Raw genomic sequence first — 17987 nt, 5'->3', positions numbered from 1 at the left:
AATACGGCTAAAATAAATGCAATACTTTTGTATCTAGAAAGAATTGATTCCTTGTCGGTGTCATTTTTTTAAAGCTGCTGAAATTTTACGCGTTCAGAGATTCATAAAAATTGAGGGAATAGGAAATGATATTCAAAGAAACAACTATTCAACTTTCCTAAGCAAGATTTTGTCTGTTTATAGGTAGCATGGCAAAATAAGTGCAAACTGTATATTTTCCCATCAATTTAGATAATTTAACCCATTTTAGATAATTAAAAAAAAATCAACTCTAATTAACTGAGTTGCCATAATCATGTTTTCTATATTAAAAATATGCTTATAGCGCCAATTTGCATTAGCTTTTGTAAAAAAAAAAATTCAACATGTTTCTACGCGGGTGAACCATAAAGGGTTAAAACAGTAGTTCATAATTTGTCTTACCGCAACTCCAGTCAACTTTAATTCACCTTTTCGCACTCCCAAGAGTTCGTGCACAAACATTCCATAATGTTCGGCGCTGCACTCGGTCACATGACTTAAACATCGCACACTATGCTCAAATATATTGCTCACCTCTAAATTTATCAATAAGCTCTTTGCGTTCGTGGTATTCGTGGGACTGAGATTAAAATTAAAATATCAAGCATTTCTTATCCCTTAACACAAGGGCCATTAAACTTTCAGACATTCCGGGCCACCTAGACCTACCGCGGTATTCTCGGTTATTTTTTAAACAGGGTTCCCCAAATTATTGAACACTTTTATTTACTCTGAATTTATTTTTCATTATATATAAATTTGAATTTTTATTTATTTTCAAATAACTTCCTCTCATTGATTAATTAATTCATCAATTTATTCATTTTAATTAATAATTTCATCAATTTATTCCTTTTAATTAATAATTTCATTTATTAAATCTGAAAATTTCCCTACAATTCTGAAATTATTATTTCATTAATTTTAAATTTTCATTAATTATGAAATTATTTCTTTCAAAAATCCTTAGTATTTTTCATGAATCATTTCACAACATTAATTTTTACAATTCTGCTTATGAAATTACTCTTCACCATTCTGAAAATTACTCTTGAAAATTCTGAAAAATTACGAAAATTAATATTAAAAATTCTGAAAAACTTTGAAAAGTGCTTTTGACATTTCTGAAAAAAGTGTCTTGACAATTCTGAAAATTCTTCTCAACATTCCGAAAATTGCTCTTAATTCTGAAAAATTCCGAAAACTGATCTTAAAAATTCAGAAAAGCTCTAGGGAGAGAGAGAGAAAATCGCTCTACAAAATTCTGAAAAATTGAAAATTGCTATTAATAATTCTGAAAACTGCTTTTAACAATTTAATTTTTCTATGTAAATGCAAATACAAATACAACGCCACAACAGGCAAAATGCCCAACGAGGTGGCTGAGAAAAAGAAGTCGATAACAAATGTGGATGTCATATATTTAAAAAATATAGCAACCCAATTAAAAATGCAATTAACAAAAATTGTAAACAACATATAAGCATGATACAATGCCCATAAAGAATACTTATGGTTGTCTTATTCTAAGAATGGACAGAGCTTCTCGATTCACCCCAACTTGTTTATCGTATTTATTTTTAAACGTGTCAATTGTGTTACAATTTACTACCTCCGGGGGTAAGCTATTCCATTTATTAACAACCCTATTAGAGAAAAATTCCCTGCGACACCATAGCCTTGCATTGTCCCTCACCAATCGATACTTTTTTTTTTTTTTCAAACCGAACACAACTCAGGTCTATTGCCATAGGCAATTTAACCAATCGATACTGGTGTCCCCTTGTAAAAGCAGTCGATTGGCGGTGTACTAAAAGTTCATGGTCCATCCTATTCATCCCATTGAAAATTTTGAACACTTCGATCATAAGTAGCTATTTTCTAAAAACGGTCGGCGGATCACGGCGAAAAAGCTCTTGGGCTACATTTGGCCCACGGGCCATGGGTTGAAGACCCCTGACTTAACACTTTAGCGTTGCTGCGACACATCGATTGAGAATTACTGTCCGAATTATAACTTCCAAAAAAACTGATTTCCCAAAATATCGCGTGAAACTTCATCCCGACTTTGTGATTACACCGTCACGGCTTTTTCATATATGGAAAGGATTAATCTTTTCCAATGTTTTCAATTGGTTGTAAGTCATAATTAAACATCGTCGATACCCATCGTACGCTGTGCATTTAATATCGCTGCAAATAATTTCCTTTTGCCATGTCCTTTTTACTTAAAAATTATATTGGTTATAGATACAGCAGAAAAGTATTGATAACATAAGATATCAAATGGAGGAAAGCAGATAAAAACTTTGATGGCGTGTTTCGAAAATCGAAACTACACGTCAATTTACATACGTATTCATATAATGCAGATTCGACAATTTAAGCATCGTATTCATGGTATTGTATACATACGATCAACATCTTTGATTTCCCCTACCTCGCCATTCACACTAAGTCTCGTAATGATCAAATCTCGTAATCATCTCTCCCAAATCATCAAATCTGATCTCGTCATCTCTCCTCATGTATATTCAGGTTTCCGTTGTTACTGCAACTGAGCTCTGACACTTTTTTTCTTGATTTTTTTTTTGAGGGAAACACGAGAAAAAATTAAGTTTAAAATTGTTTTACATTTGGCGGACAACAAATCGTGCTTTTCATGTCCTTGAATATTGATATCAACATCGGGAGCAATATTCTTTTGAATACTCTCCGCCATAGACTCTTCCTCGAAGAAAGAACAAAATAAATTTTTATTGATTTTCGATGCAATACTATAAAAAGTTTCCTGTAAATGGAAAAATACCACCAATAGTCATAGCATAAATTAAAAATTTTCACCACTTTAATTTCAAAAATACATTTTTTTCATAACACGAGTAATATTTCGAGTCAGTTGTTTATTTTGTTCCCGAAAGATACTCATATAATAAAAAGACTCATATCTTAAAGCAAACTTTCTCATTTGAAATAATAAATATCTCTTTTATTCTTCCATTACCTCCGAAGTATTGATTAATAAATCGCATAAAAAACAGCACTGCTCAGTACAGTGTATTCTGTGCAGAATACTGGTTACAAGGTAAATACGGCACATACTATCGGCACAACAATCGTTATAAGCTTCGGCCTATTCGAAATGCCAGAGATTTCGTGTGTCGAATGGGCTTTTTCCTTACTCTTCAAGCTGCTAGTTTTTCTTATTTTAAGTAATTCTAGTGAAACAGAATATCGTTCCATTCATAGAAACTCTTGTTTGTATATTTCAGTTTATTTCCATGCTTTTCCAGTTTTCACCATTGATTTTACAATCGTACCATTTTCCTTGAACATTGTCCAAGGAAAAGTTCTTCGTTGTGAAAAAAGACTACAAAAATTTACTCTCTTCTATTCTCATTGGTTTGGTAACTCTTGAGCTAGATTTTTCATTCCCTTTCTTTTGACTGCTCAGATCACTTTGCCCATAGTGCAAAGAGTGGCCCCCTTTCTCTGCCACAAAAGAAATTTTATTTACAAAAGTTTTTCAATTAGAAAATTCTAGACCGGCTATTGATTTTAAACTCGGTGCACTTTGAATAAAATATATATAAAAAAACACGCAAAGAAATTTACTAATTTTTTATCTCTATTTTGATTTGCTGCACAGGTAAAAGTTCCAAGCACTAATATCTCTTGTTTTTCTTTTGATGACAACAAACCGACTGGTGAAGTTGAAACACTGTTTCACTCCATCATTATACTTGTTAATGAACTTGATTAAGTCAAATATGGTTAATTCGACTTTTTTGGTTGCGGAACAAAAAATTTTCAAAAGCAAATAAAAGTTTTAAAATTCAGTTTTTCTCTATTTTTTCTTTGATGATTACTGCCAATTTTTACATTGTTCAGCTGGAGTTCATCGAGGATGTGTACCACTTGATATCGACTATGTTGTTCGATACACCTATGGATCAAGGTGTACCATTCCAAATTTGAATCTTTTTATCGTCATTAACAGTATGGAAGTACTGGAAAGTACAAATTGTAATACGTTGATGAAAGTATATATCCTTGATAGCATAAGAATGATAAACAAAAGTTGGGTAACAGTTTCGTATCCGATGATAAAATTCTAATGATTGATAATTATTATCCTATGTGAACGTTGATGATTAAATTTGCAGTTTTTAGTCAGTTTACGGACCCAGGGTAGATTAATTGGATTATTCGAACTTTTTCCCTGTTACTTTGGACTTCGAATTAACCAAGTTCGACTGCATAAAAAAGTCCCCTAGTCCAACACTTGCAGAAGCTACGGATATGTTAGAAAAAATAACGTTGTCTTCCATTCTTTAAATCACATTGAAGGACTTGTGCAATGTTTGAGATCATCCAGAAGAAAAAAAATGGAAATTAAAAATTTACAAATGAAAAATGGTTTTGTGATCATTTACAGCTTATACAGGCAGTCAGTGATAGCATTTAATACGTTTTAATAATTATTGAGAGTTTTTGATTTTTTTGTGTAAAAATTAAGTTATCCTGCATTTAGAAATTGTATAATTCGAATTTTTTCTGTATTCTTGAGCTTCGAATGAAGTAAGTTCGACTGTATCTTATTGTCATCAATACTGTCCATAAGTATCCGAAGTAATTTTCAGCTGTAGTTCAAAGTTTTCACTGCTACAGAGCACGTGTCTAATATTCTCTTGTGCAAAGTAACCGCAGTTTACGATGCATACAAATTATCCATAACTTTTTCTATCGCGTCCTCAGAGATTTCGTGTGAATCCGGTAAGGTTTTTATGTAAGGTGGAATATGTCGCTGACCAAATAATTCGACGCAGCTCACTCGAAAAAATTTCATTAATGATAATTGGAAATATTCAGAGTACTCCCCCCCCCTTCTTTAACAAGATAAATTATCATCATCAATGAACGTTAATTTTCAAATAAGGAAAATTCCCTTAAAAATTGGTCCCACAACGTTTACGTCCAGGAGTTTAGTTTTATAATCTTCCCATTCTATATGAAAAAGTTTTCTTGTAAAAATTGGGAAGGGGGGTGGGAAGAAATGTAATTCGTTTAGTTAATTGTATCTTCGTGATCTGCATACTGAACCCACCCATTAAATTTCTCGATTAAATGTATCAATATTAATTTCGAATTCAAGTCAACAACCCTCAAATGAACAATTTCTTATCGTATCTCCAATCATGAATTAATCAAAAAATATCTATTCCATATGTATTTCATATTCAGGCATTGACTTTTCGTGTGTGAAAAAAAAAATAAAGAAACAAAGAAGCGTAACTATACGCTATGTGTGGGTAGAGGATTGTTCTGATATCTCACGTCTTCCTCTACCTCAGCATAACCTCAATATTCCGCAAGAGATAAGAAAAATCTCGAAATTAAGAATCAAATTCGGCTGAAATTGACGACAGCCAATCAGAGGACAGACCTAAGGTCCGTTTGCAGGCCACTATAAAGCTTTGTCATCACTCATGCGATTCATTTCGGTTTTGTTGCACGGTTGAGGGCATCCCAAGTGTGTGTCTCCATCTCTCGTCTGTCGGTGCCTTTGCGTCGTCTCATCAGCAGGTAGGTCTCTCTTACTTTTATCTCGTCCACGAGAGATTCAGTGCCGTTACCATTTTCAAGATAACTTTCGGTTTCATGTGCCATTGATATTAGCAATAAGCCTATTGCTATTATCACTTAATCAATCACCTGTCGCTTATTATAAGAACAAATGCCTTATAAAAAATTCAGGATTTTTTAACATAAAATTTTGGATTTCTTAATTTTCTTATTCAACCAGATTCTTTATTTTTTATTATAAATTATGCAGGGTGCATAACTAACAGTAGTACTGCAAGTTACTGGCGAACCGTTGATCCTAGAGGCTACTTCCGATTAGGGAAAAGTTTCCAAATAACGTGTGAACTTCGGATAAATCATTCATATTGCAAGGAGTTGTACTGATTAAAATGAAATAAATCTTTTTTTCATTCTGTGCTCAAAACTCAATTAGAAAGTTGTTGCCCTGTTTCTCCTGAGGCAAAAAAAAAATCATGTTTCTAAGGGCAATGTTTGCCGAGGTATTTGGATTCAAATAACGGAGAAAAGCTGGGAAACAACAGTGTAAACTAACAGACAAGCTCATGTTCTTTCCAAACTTTACTCCGTTTTTTGAAGTCAAATATTTCATCGAATTCACGTAGAAACGTGGGATTTTTTTGTTGGGCTCAAGAGAGACACACAGGGAAACGCCTCTTTCTAATTGATTTTTTGAGCACAGGATGCCCGTATGAAAAAATTATTTTTTTTTATTTCAATAACTACACAAGCTATCGCAATATGAATGACGTTTCCTAATTGGAAGTATGCCTCCAGGATCAACGGTTCACCAGTAACTTGCGGTGAACACTATTAGCTATATATATATGCACCCTATATATTGTTTTTATCTATTGTAAAATTTTTGATGCATTTACTGATAATACAATAAATTATAACGTCTAGCATTCGTTATAATTTATTGTAGACTTGGAACAATATCAGTTTTTTCTTGAGAGCAGCATATGCAAATAATTTTTATAATGAATTTCCACACTTTGCTGTACAATATATTCTAAGAAATGATTGGCATTGATATTGAACAGGTCCCCTAGGGAAAAGTTTTCATCTTGATATTACATAGATTTGAAAAGTGAAAAAAAGACAATACTGAGGTGTATTTAGAGGGTTGAATTTTTTTTTATCATAGTTGATAGTTTGAATTAAAATTGAATTAATTTGAATTTATTGTTGGTTAGTTTGGCTATTTTCATCAGGATTACAAGATACTTTTCATACAGAACGATTTGTTTTATGGCAGAGAAATAATGCATTAGTGATTATTTTCATGAATTAAACCATTTAATACTTATAAGGGGGTTGGCGCAAACACATTTTTGAATTTTTCAATTTTTAAATACTCTGAAATTTTCTGCGTCTAACTATGTTGAAGTTTTTGTTTTACCTATACTAAAGATATTTTTAAAATACTTTAATATAAATTGCTGGCAGGCATTATACACATGCTAATGTCTTTCACTAAAATGCTTTTTTTCAAAACTAACTTTTTTGTTAGATAAGGAACATTTTTTCGAACACCACTCATTCAAATGCCTTTGTGTCTCTCAACACACTATGGTGTTATATACTTTATCACGAGGATTCTTTTTAATCAAAATTATTTAAAAAAAATTTCATGGCAGAAAATACGGGTAAATCTTGGTGATTTTTTTGAAAAAGTTGCATGTTGTTGGAATTAACGTAATAACCAGCAATTAAAAACCTAAAAGCTCGTGTTTAAGTATATAACACCATAGTATTGAGAGACACACAAAGTTTCAAGATATTTGAATGAGTGGTGTTCGAAAAAATGTTTCTTATCGAACAAAAAAGTTAGTTTTGAGAAAAACTAACATTTTAGTGAGACGTTAGCATGTGTATATATAATGCCTGCCAGCAATTTATATTAAAATATTTAAAAAATATTTTTAGTACAGGTAGAATAAAACTTTTAACACCGTTAGACGCAGAAAGTTTTATAGCATTGAAAAATTGAAAAATTCGTTTTTTGAAAAATTTGCGTGCAACAACCCCCTTTAAATCTACAAAAATATATTAATAAGTTCATCTTTTGTGCACTTGTTATATACTTTGCTCCATACTTTAAATTATTGCGTGCATAAATATTGATGCTCAAAATAAAATTTTATTCGCCAATTCATATATAGATTGCCATTTGGAAACGCAACATGCGGATGTAAATTCTGCTATGAAAAAGAAGCAAATGAAATTAGGACTTAAAACATTTCTTAAAAATTAAGGGATTAAATACATTAGCATATTTATAAAACAATGATCATTAATGTTTATAATATTTATTCTACCTTTAAAACTCTTTCAAGATTTTGAGCAAATGCGTAATGCCATTATGCGTTTTCAGAATTTGGCAATTTGTTTTCGACCTGAAATTGTTAACTTCGAAGTGTTCTCGTCAGTTATCATACCTTTTGCATTTCAAGTGTTTCCCGAAACACTAATTCTTTGTGCCAATGAGCCCCAGCAAAATCAAAAAAGAAAAAAACATTGGACACCTCTGCTATGTAGTCTGGTAAAAAGTTCCGGGACTGATTTTTCCGCTACTGTACCTTTACATACATTTACCGCTTGGCTGTGGAATTAGCATTTATGAATATCGAATGAGGGTGCTGTTTTTTCTTACGCAATTGGGAGACAGCTAGCTATACGTGGTCAGAAGAATGTGAAAAAAGTGGGTTGCCATGTTGCTATTTTCAGAGTATTTGAGATGAAAGAAAGTCTCAATTAAATTGTCTTTTGAAAGTGGAAAAAGTGGCACGGACATGAGCGGGTAAAGAAGAAAGAGTATGAAATGATGAAGCTAAGTGTGTGTGGTTGAGATTGTTTCAAGTCGAAATATGCATTTGTGTGTTATACGAAGCTCAAGAATGTCAATGAAACTCTTGAAGACCATGGAAGGGAGGGACAACCGTCTACAAAAATGACGCGGAGATCGATCTGTTACGGTGAATGTGATAAATCGGTTATTAATAGTCTCTGTTAGTGTTATAAATTTATAACTTTTACCGGCGATTATGCATAACAGCCCAGCGTCATTGGTGAATTTAATAAATGCTAAAAACATATCAGTTTCACCGGCGATTATGCATAATACCCAAATGTCGTTGACAAATTTGATAAATGCATAATTGGATAAATACAGTAGAATCAGATAAGATCAGATTTTATTTGTTAAAGGGAAGAAAATTGTTTCATCGGTGTTTGATTAACACAAATATAAGTGAACCCCAATATTACTAATCGGATAAATCAAAATTTTCATTCGTTAAATCGACTAAGATCGTTGTATAAAGAGTTGCAATTAACATAAATTTACACACAGGAACTTCTGAAAATTCAAAAATTCATTGAACCGATCTTCGTTTTATCGGGATCCAGTTGTAGAATCCGTTAAATATCCGTTATAACCTTTTTGTTATACGTATTAGGGTCTGATTGTATACGCACAAGAATTTTTAAAAATTCGTTAAATCGAAGAATTTGCTAAATGGAAGTTCGTAATATCGGAGTGCGATCGCCAAATTTGTTAAATGAGAGTTCATTATATTGTGGTGCAGTCGTAAAGTTTATTAAATAGGAGTTCGTTATATCGAGCTCCTATTGTAGAATCTGTCAAATAGTAATAAATTATAGGAGTTATTTCATTGGATGTTCGGAAAAATTCGTTAAATCAGAGCTCATTTTACCCGGTTCAGACTCTGGCTCACAAGTACGGCCATCTAAATAATAAATATTATTATTTCAATGGAACCGATTTCTCATACAAATTCATAATTACGAAATTGTTATCATACATAATAACCGGCAAATGGGACGAATTTAGTACGTTCATTATGCTTACCAACGACGTTTGAGCATTATGCATAACCACCGGTGAAAGTGATAATTTTCGGGAAATATATCAAACACTTACGAAAATGGTCAGAAATTATGCATAATAACCGGATTTATCACATTTACTCTAACAGATCGATTGCGAATATCGTTGCTTCGTGATTAACTGTTCGAGTGATAGCAGAAGAATTAAAAATCACTGTGACTTGTATTTGATTTATCAAGAAAGATGGAATGAATTGTCCGTTGCAATGAATTCACAGGTTAGTTCTGTTTCTTGCAATATTAAAATTATCCGAATGTTGCAAAACGCGGCTGAACACTAACATAAACATTTTCGTTTACATGTTGTTTTCATAAATAAATGTAGTTCCGGAACTTTTAGAAGAGATCGTGTAGATTAAGAAAAGAATAACATCAGGCTCTACAGATTGAATACTTCTTTGGCTTCGTGCTAAACCGAAATTGTTTCTTGGTTGATTGATTTTTTTTTTTTTATCTTAGTGATGTTTTTCTCTGGACGACCTTCTTTTCCACAAGCTGCTCCTGAAACGCAACATGTTCCTTCTTCCTTTCCCAGGAATTGCTACGCATATTCAAATTGAATATGCTTTGAGGAAAATCGCGTTGAAAATACTGCTTTTTATCTACCATGACGTGTTCCGTAAAATTCGCGATCAAACATCTGAGATTTTTCATTCGAGTTCTTTCGAGCATATCTCGCTCCCTTCCACGCCAGCCTCGTAACCAGCACCAGAGCTGTTACAGGAAAATATCACCGTCTTCCATACGATGCGATCATTGCTCTTCAAGAGGAGAAAGTGCTTTCACATATCATATTAGAATACATCCGAAAAATGTTTATACACTAATTGTCTTAGAGCATTAAATTTCAATATTAGATTAGTTTAATAGGAAATGGAAAGGAGAAGTAATTTGTTCTCTCTTAGTTCGTATGTTCAATCTACACGCTCAGATCTAAGGATACTAATTACTAAATAAATTGGATATTAATTACAAGGGCTACTACTACTTAACTGCACACGCGTATCGTATACATTCCTGCATGGAATTACCATCGAATAGGCACACGCCGGAATGTTATTTGTTGTTATGAGTGTATGTGTGTGGCACTGTATTTATGCTGTCGAGTTGCGCGTGTTTCGTGTTCGTAGTCCCATCGCACTACTGATGAGCTATTACCACTATTATTGAACCGTACACATATACCTCATTCATATTCCTTTGCGGAACTTCTGACGAATTGGTACAGATTGGAATGCGGGTGTACGTATTGTGAACCTGATGTGAAGGTTGTTTCCGTGTAATACTTGTTACGTGTGGTAACTAAAGGCTACTGCCGTCAATTTTTCTAACTATGACTATAACTTTTTAACGGGGAGATTGGCTCGCATTCGCACCTCAAAGTTGGAAAACCGCAGAAAACCAACTTCAGCCGAACCACCACATTGCGTCAATGGGATTCGAACCAATTACTAGATCTGCGGCATACGCCATCGCAAGTGTTTTCAACTATTTAATGCGCTGTTCCTGATCATTTAAATCAGTGGTTCTCAACCGGTGCTCACGGAGCCTTTAGGGATCCGTGTGCACTTTCCAGGGGCTCCGCGGCCACTCGAGGATAAAAAAAATAAATCAATAAATTTGATAAAGAAACAAAAAAAGTGGCCTAAAGGGTACCACCATATAAATAATATCCTAAAAAGAGCTCCTCGAGTTAAACAGGGCTCCGCCATAGAAATCATACACTGAAAAGGGTCAGAAAAGGTTGAGAACCGCTGATTTAAATAGACTTGATGGAACTTTTCATCCTCAAAACAGCGGAATATCAATCATAATCACTCGATTTATAAGAGGCATGATCGAAACCAAATGTGCATCTCATTACTTGGTGATGCACAAACTTAACTGTTTTGCTGTTCATTTTGTGAACGATCTCTGAATCCCCCTCTGAAATTTTAAGATTTATTATCTCTGTTAATATTCGTCGTACAACAAAGAAACTTGTTTTGTTTTCGAAAAGACAAACTTTTTCTAAGTACAGTCGAATCTTGTTATAACGAACTCCAAGAGACCGGAGAAATCACTTTATTATAACGAAATTTCATTATAAAGGAATTCCAGGTTTTTGGCATTCCTCCGATGTAAACTTTATATGGGGGATTAGAAAAGTGTTCGCGTTAAAACGAGATTTTCGCTATAACGGTAATCCGTTAAAGCGGGATTCGACTGTACTATAAACACGAAGGCTAGAATATATATTGGAATATATTAGTAAATTGGTTTACGCGTAAATGCGCCATAATATGAACATTTACTTCGTTTAAAACATTTTTGCAATCGGAAGTTTTTGCCTACGACCAACGGTTGAGAAGAAAAAGGTTTGGGGTAAGGACGTCCTTGACATTCTGCACGTTCTACTTCTGTTCATACTTTGGAGTTACTTGTATACAATGTCTTTCGTATCTCATCAAACTGAGAATTGTTTGTTGGTTGGAGAAACAGATAACATTCTGGATATACAGTATAATACCGTACTCTCTATGCACTTGCCGGCATGCCAGAAAACAGCGAGGAAGCCTAAAATGCCGGGAATGCGAAAAGAATGTGCTCGAGTGGCACTCGAAGATAGTCAGATGCTCGTCTACCACCGTGGAGGTTGCCGTCTGGTGCCAGGTTCGAATCGAGGGAAGAATATAGTTAAGGTATTTTTCATAACGAGCTTGAGGTGACCACCGATATATGGCACCTTCATTTCCACCTCCCAACACGTTTATGTCAGTAAATTGAAATATAGCGACATGTCCAGAGTTGGTGTTTGGTGAAGAGTGTGCTGGGGAATACCCGTATTTTCTGTTATGTCTAGAAATTCGAATCACAGATCCTAGAAAATTCTTAAATATCATTATTCTAAAAATCCATTGAATTGGCTAAATATATATTGTGATCATACTAAACCTCGCTATTCCCGTCCAGCCGGAAACGGACCAGACCCAAACATTCAAGAAGCTGGTGTCCCTCGAGATTTATGGCATACCTGCTAATGTGGGCGAGTACGGCATATAGCATTATTCTCGGCTGTAAAAACTCGAAATGTTATGATTCATTTGATTTTTGCCAATGTTAATTTTTCCATACTAAGACTAAGTTGCTGGCCGAGCATACTGAAGAATTGGATTCACGAAATCAGTACAATGGGATATTTGCAAGTTTTAATCATAGATAACAGATAAATATGAGAAATGTTAACTTCTTCTACTTTTTAATCTCAAATTTTTATGAAGCGATTTTGCACGCAAAAATACATTTTCTGATATATTTGATGTAAATCTTTCAAAGGCAATGTTTCCCTTCTCGTTTTACATTTTTTTTCAACGCATAAAATTTCCACACATTTCATTGTGCAAACAACAAAAATGAATTTCAGACTAATGATGATAAAGAGTTTTATGAACATTTGAATTACATTTCAACAATTATACAATACATAAATGATTTACATTTTACTGAAACTTAAAAATACTACAGTTAGTTTTTTTAATCTTTCTAAATGCTAAGACGAATTTTTCAGAAAAGTTCTGGATAATGTCTGAAAACGATATTGTTAAAAAAATTAAATAACTAATATGTATAACGGTTTCTCTCCTTAGTTGAATTTTCTACCTTTTTTTGATGTATTGAAACTTCCGTTATAACTCTACGTCAGATTATAGAATTTTCGTAAATTCGTAGAAAAAGTTTTCATAATGGAGATATTCTTCTTCGTAAAATAAACGTAGCGATATAGTATCGTCCCCTCATGCCAGAAGCACGAATGTGCAATGTCCTTGGAAAAAAAGAACGTGGGAGAAATGACTTTTCAATCTTTATTCTACTTAGGGTACTTGAAGTTATTTTCCTAAAATGTTTTGTAACAAGTGTTTCAGTACGGGTACACATACAAGGGTGGGATCTCGTGAGAATATGATAGAACTCTCTCAAACCTTTCTTCGCCTGTATATAAGCACCACCAAGGAGAACTATGAGTTTCATTGAGTTTATAATGAGATCTCTTGTATGTCAGAGAAGCCGCTATCTGTTTAGCATGGTTCGTCAAATCGCTACTTGCGAATACGTGTAAATAGCTGTTCTGTGAAATAAATCTGTGTTGCCCTTCGAATTGCTTCGTGCTTTGCCATCTCGAGTGCTTGTGAGAGACTTGATCCGGAACAATAGAAAATTTTTTCCCAGAAACCGGTCCACAATTATAGATTTGTATTGTGAATATTTGCTTACGCGCATAGGAAATGAGTTTTATATAAACAGATATGGCAAGACTAATCATATTAGCATAATTTAAACAAATTCTAATCAACGAGTACAATGCAGAGATAAACACGTTTCGAAAACGCAAACGTAATGAGCAATATAAACTGTTTTGCTAACTCAATAATCATTTTACAAATTAGGGCAAGTATATAACGTGATTGCCTCTTCTAAATATGATTGCTTCCCTCACGGAATTTCATAAAATGAAATGAAATCGTGAAAAATACAAGATGAGATCATTTTACGATCACCATCATCGATTGCAGTTCACCGGTTATTAGATTCGGTAAAGGAGTGCGCGGTCATTAGCTTTTTCAGCTGAAACTTGAACAAATAAAGATGCCGAAGGGAAATTACTGTTTTTTTCATCTCAATAAGCTTCATCCTTTAAGTTTCTTAATGGCCAGGTACTTTCAGATGGTAATACTGCACGCTAGAAATTTGGAAGGGGGAAAAAACCAAACCTACATTATGGTTTTCATACTTGGAAAATACCAATTAAATCACACAGTTCGAGGAAAATTGTTCGCACGCCTCCATGATCTAGATTGCTTATGAACTCGGGACGTAGTAATAAGATCAATAGTTTCGCGGAGATTTATTTCGGGAGATATACATATACGCGTAATGTAACTCGAGCGTGACGGACGTACGTATCAATGATCATCAGTTTCTTTGCGAGGAAAGAGAAAGTTGGTTTATTACGATATAAACACATGGTTCTCCTCATTCGTCTTATTGTGTGTAGTTTTGAGCGATGAGAGAGAATGGATTATAGTATTGAAGTAGGGACCCCCCTTCCTCGTTTCCCGGGTCATTGGAAAGTTTCTGTGGGAATCAAAAGATTTCTTTTCTTTCGGGAAATCATTTTAAGTAAACAAACGTTTCATTTATGGGTGTGGTCTGAGCGAGCTGCTCCCCCAAGTAACCAATTGAGATTTAGTTTTTTTTCCATACAAAATTTTGCACTGTGAAAATCATTATCTTTATTATGTGAAAAAATGCCTTCACATCGAATTTATGGATTTACTACTACTACTAAACCAGACATACACCTCGCCTATATTCTTCTGCGGAACTTCGAACGAATTGGTACATGCTGGAATGTGTGTGTGTGCGTGTAGTGGCGCTTGAGTTTGTTCCGAGAAGTTTGTTTCTGTGTAATGCTTGTTATATGTAGTTCTGCCATCTGCCATCAATTTTTTTAAGTATGCATGAAGTGTAATGAGTGAATAGTATACCGTTGTATGCCTGTTGCTCTCTGCGGGGAGACCTTTCAATTTCTGGATTTACAATGAAACCGGAAAAAAATCCTAAAATCTTATTTTAGCATGACTCGTAACTTCAAAATTTTGAAAATAGAAAATGATGACAAACATTGTAAGACATAAAAACATCTCGACCCACTTTTGCATAATTAATCTGTAGGATTCAACGAAGAAAAATTAGGCTATCAACAAATCTCAACAAAATTCTTCAAACATGAATAATTAGAATAATCATTTGATCTGAATGTTATACAAAATGAAATTTTTCAAGTTCTGTGCAATTACAGTTATAGAATGGTTTTCCCTGAAATGCTCTATCGTGTTCCATATAGAATCCATTAATTTTTAATTTTTTTTTATATTGAAAAAAAAATTGTTTTTTTCCTACGATACATACTTGGTTATAACGGCACCTTGAATATAACGCCAATAATTTGTGGTCCCGGCTGATTCCCTTAGGGCAGCGTTTGTCGACCTTTTTGTACCCCAAGGACCAGTAAAATGTAACTATAAAGCTATGAAGAATTTTGACGGATCGCTATGAGTAGCATGACTATATGACCCGTAATACAACGACACATTCCTGTATTTTTTATTCGACGGACTTTTTTTATATAATTGTCTTGTTTCAATGAAGCCCATTTTAATTTGTTATCTTGAACAAAAAATTTAAATGTAGATAATTTTCATACCTTATCGTAATTGTGACTAAAATTGTTGAATCTCACATATTCGTGATATTTTTCAATTTTTTTTTCCACGATCTTCATTTCAACTGTAGTTTCTAATACCCCACCATTTACCTCCATTGGTAATTTTTCAGCACTTTTAGCAATAATTGGTGATTTTGTCGATTTGTAGTAACATTTTCGGTGACAATTGGCTATGTCCCGTATTTTGCCGTATTCGAGATCTCAATTTTCCGTATTTCTTCTCGATGAAATGCGTGATTACCACTTTTTAACGTTTTTTTCGTGAAATACATTTTTTTACAGCGACTTGCGATAGCCCTTTACTTCAGTAATTTCAGTGATAAATGACAATTTTTATTGAGAATCGCATGTTTTGGCGACAATTAGCGAAGCTTCACTGTATCCGAACGAACGGAAGTTGTGTATTTTTCCTTCGCGTATACTCCTTAACCGCACATACATGGTGTTTTAAAGTTGAGTTTAAAAAATATGTTTGGTGAGCCTGCATCACGCCGTTGGATTGCGGGGGCCTATTTTTCCGATTCCCCTGGTGATGTGAAGTCTACACAGACATTATTACTCAATTCATGTCACTGATGGAACAGCGATTAATTTCACTCCTGGTTCCATTACGATGGTACAACACGTCAAAAGAAAATTTTCTTGTTTTAACTGAATTTTTTGTCGATCGTGTCATAACGCTCCGACTTGAGGCGACTCCCTCACCGGACTTGTAACTCCAAGACTTTTTCTTTGGGGCTACCTTAGAAATGTGGCATACTGCAACAATCCACATACGATTGATGAGCTTAAGACTAACACCATTTATGCAATACTAGCCATTAACTCTCGCAGACTTTTTAAAATTTCGCGCAATCTGGTAAAAAATGTGCCTATGTGTCCGTGAAAAAAAAAAGCCAACGTTTTCAACATTTATAGTAAATTCAAAGTTGTATTAAACTTTTATTAAAGGCAATGTTTCAATGTTTCAGTCTAATCCGTTATTTTCTGTTAAAAAATTCATATTCATTGAAAAAATGTAATCGTCAACTATGTTGTGCGCGAGTTTTGAAACACCCTGCATAGTGTATCTTACCACTATATACAGTAAAAAAAGAATGAGAAATAGAACAATACATAGGAGAGAAAGACAGGGGGGAGGGCGAAAGAGAAACTGTACTATTTTTTCCTTTTCTAATTCTAACATGCGAACAAGGAAAAAAGTTTTTTGATATTTATATTCGATACCTCAAATACAAATCATCCAAATTTTTTGCCGAAAGTCTGTATGTGAAGTGGTTAAATCACTGATCGGGTATTAAGTCAGATCTACTATAGTACTCTATTTCTCGCCAAGAATTTTTCTCAATCAAATTGGTCGCCCAAATCATAATGAAATAACAACTTCATGCACATTATTTGATTGCATCTTATTGTAATTTTTTGTAAAAAAATGATTCTTGAAAACGACAAACACTAACAACGACCAAACTTTGCGAAATCTTCGATATCGTTATAGCTGGATATTTGACTGTATTATTTGACTCTATGGAAGTTTGAAGTGGAAATTCGATGACTCGTACTTACGCGTTGATGTGAAATAGGAGCTATCCGTCCGGTTCGGTTTTCTTGTCGACCGACTGGGACAGCAGTTCTTAACCAGGGGTGTTTGCAAAGGTTTAAGTTGTTCCGTGAACTTGGATGAGAAAACAATCAACTTATTGTTTTATATTACTATGAGCTGAATATTATTTTGTAAAAGGATCAGTGGTCTTTACCTTATTGGCCGAGGGGGTCCCTGGCCTTTGTATTATCTGCACAAAGAGTCCGTGGAATACAGAAGGTAAAACCCTTGAACTTGGAAATCCATTTTGAATGGTTGGTTATTTTTTTTTCTTATTCACAATTTTCTCAGTCATTCATCACCGCAACTTGTTTGGCTGCTAGTACGAGTTTAACCGTACATGCAGCTCGGATACATCCCTCTGCGGAATTTATAATGAATTGTTACACGGAGGAACGCGTTGTTTTTGTGTATATGCGTGGCCCTAACGTATTTATGTTGTCTGAGTTGTGATTGTTACGTGTTGTGGTAGTACTGCCATCTGCCTTCCATATGGTAGATGCTTGAATTTTCCATGTTTTGTGACGTTGTATGTATCATGTTGAAGGACAACCTTTGTTCGGCTACTATAAAACCACA

At 34.1% G+C, this 17987-nt stretch overlaps 1 protein-coding gene across 1 annotated transcript in view; it reads left to right on the top strand.

Annotated features, from left to right (window-relative positions):
• Positions 1–5501: 5501 nt before the first annotated feature.
• LOC149064499 (uncharacterized) overlaps positions 5502–17987 on the top strand; it is a 36847-nt gene continuing 24361 nt past the window's right edge. The window contains exon 1 of the mRNA XM_089254981.1: positions 5502–5607. The gene's annotated coding sequence lies outside the window, so the exon portion shown is untranslated. The remainder of the gene's footprint in view (positions 5608–17987) is intronic.

This window comes from Pholcus phalangioides, unplaced genomic scaffold (assembly GCF_987345545.1).
Source record: "Pholcus phalangioides strain wild (caught in Gottingen) unplaced genomic scaffold, Ppha-v1.0 ptg000042l_1, whole genome shotgun sequence".
NCBI lineage: Eukaryota > Metazoa > Arthropoda > Arachnida > Araneae > Pholcidae > Pholcus > Pholcus phalangioides.
This window is presented reverse-complemented; position numbering and strand designations above follow the sequence as displayed.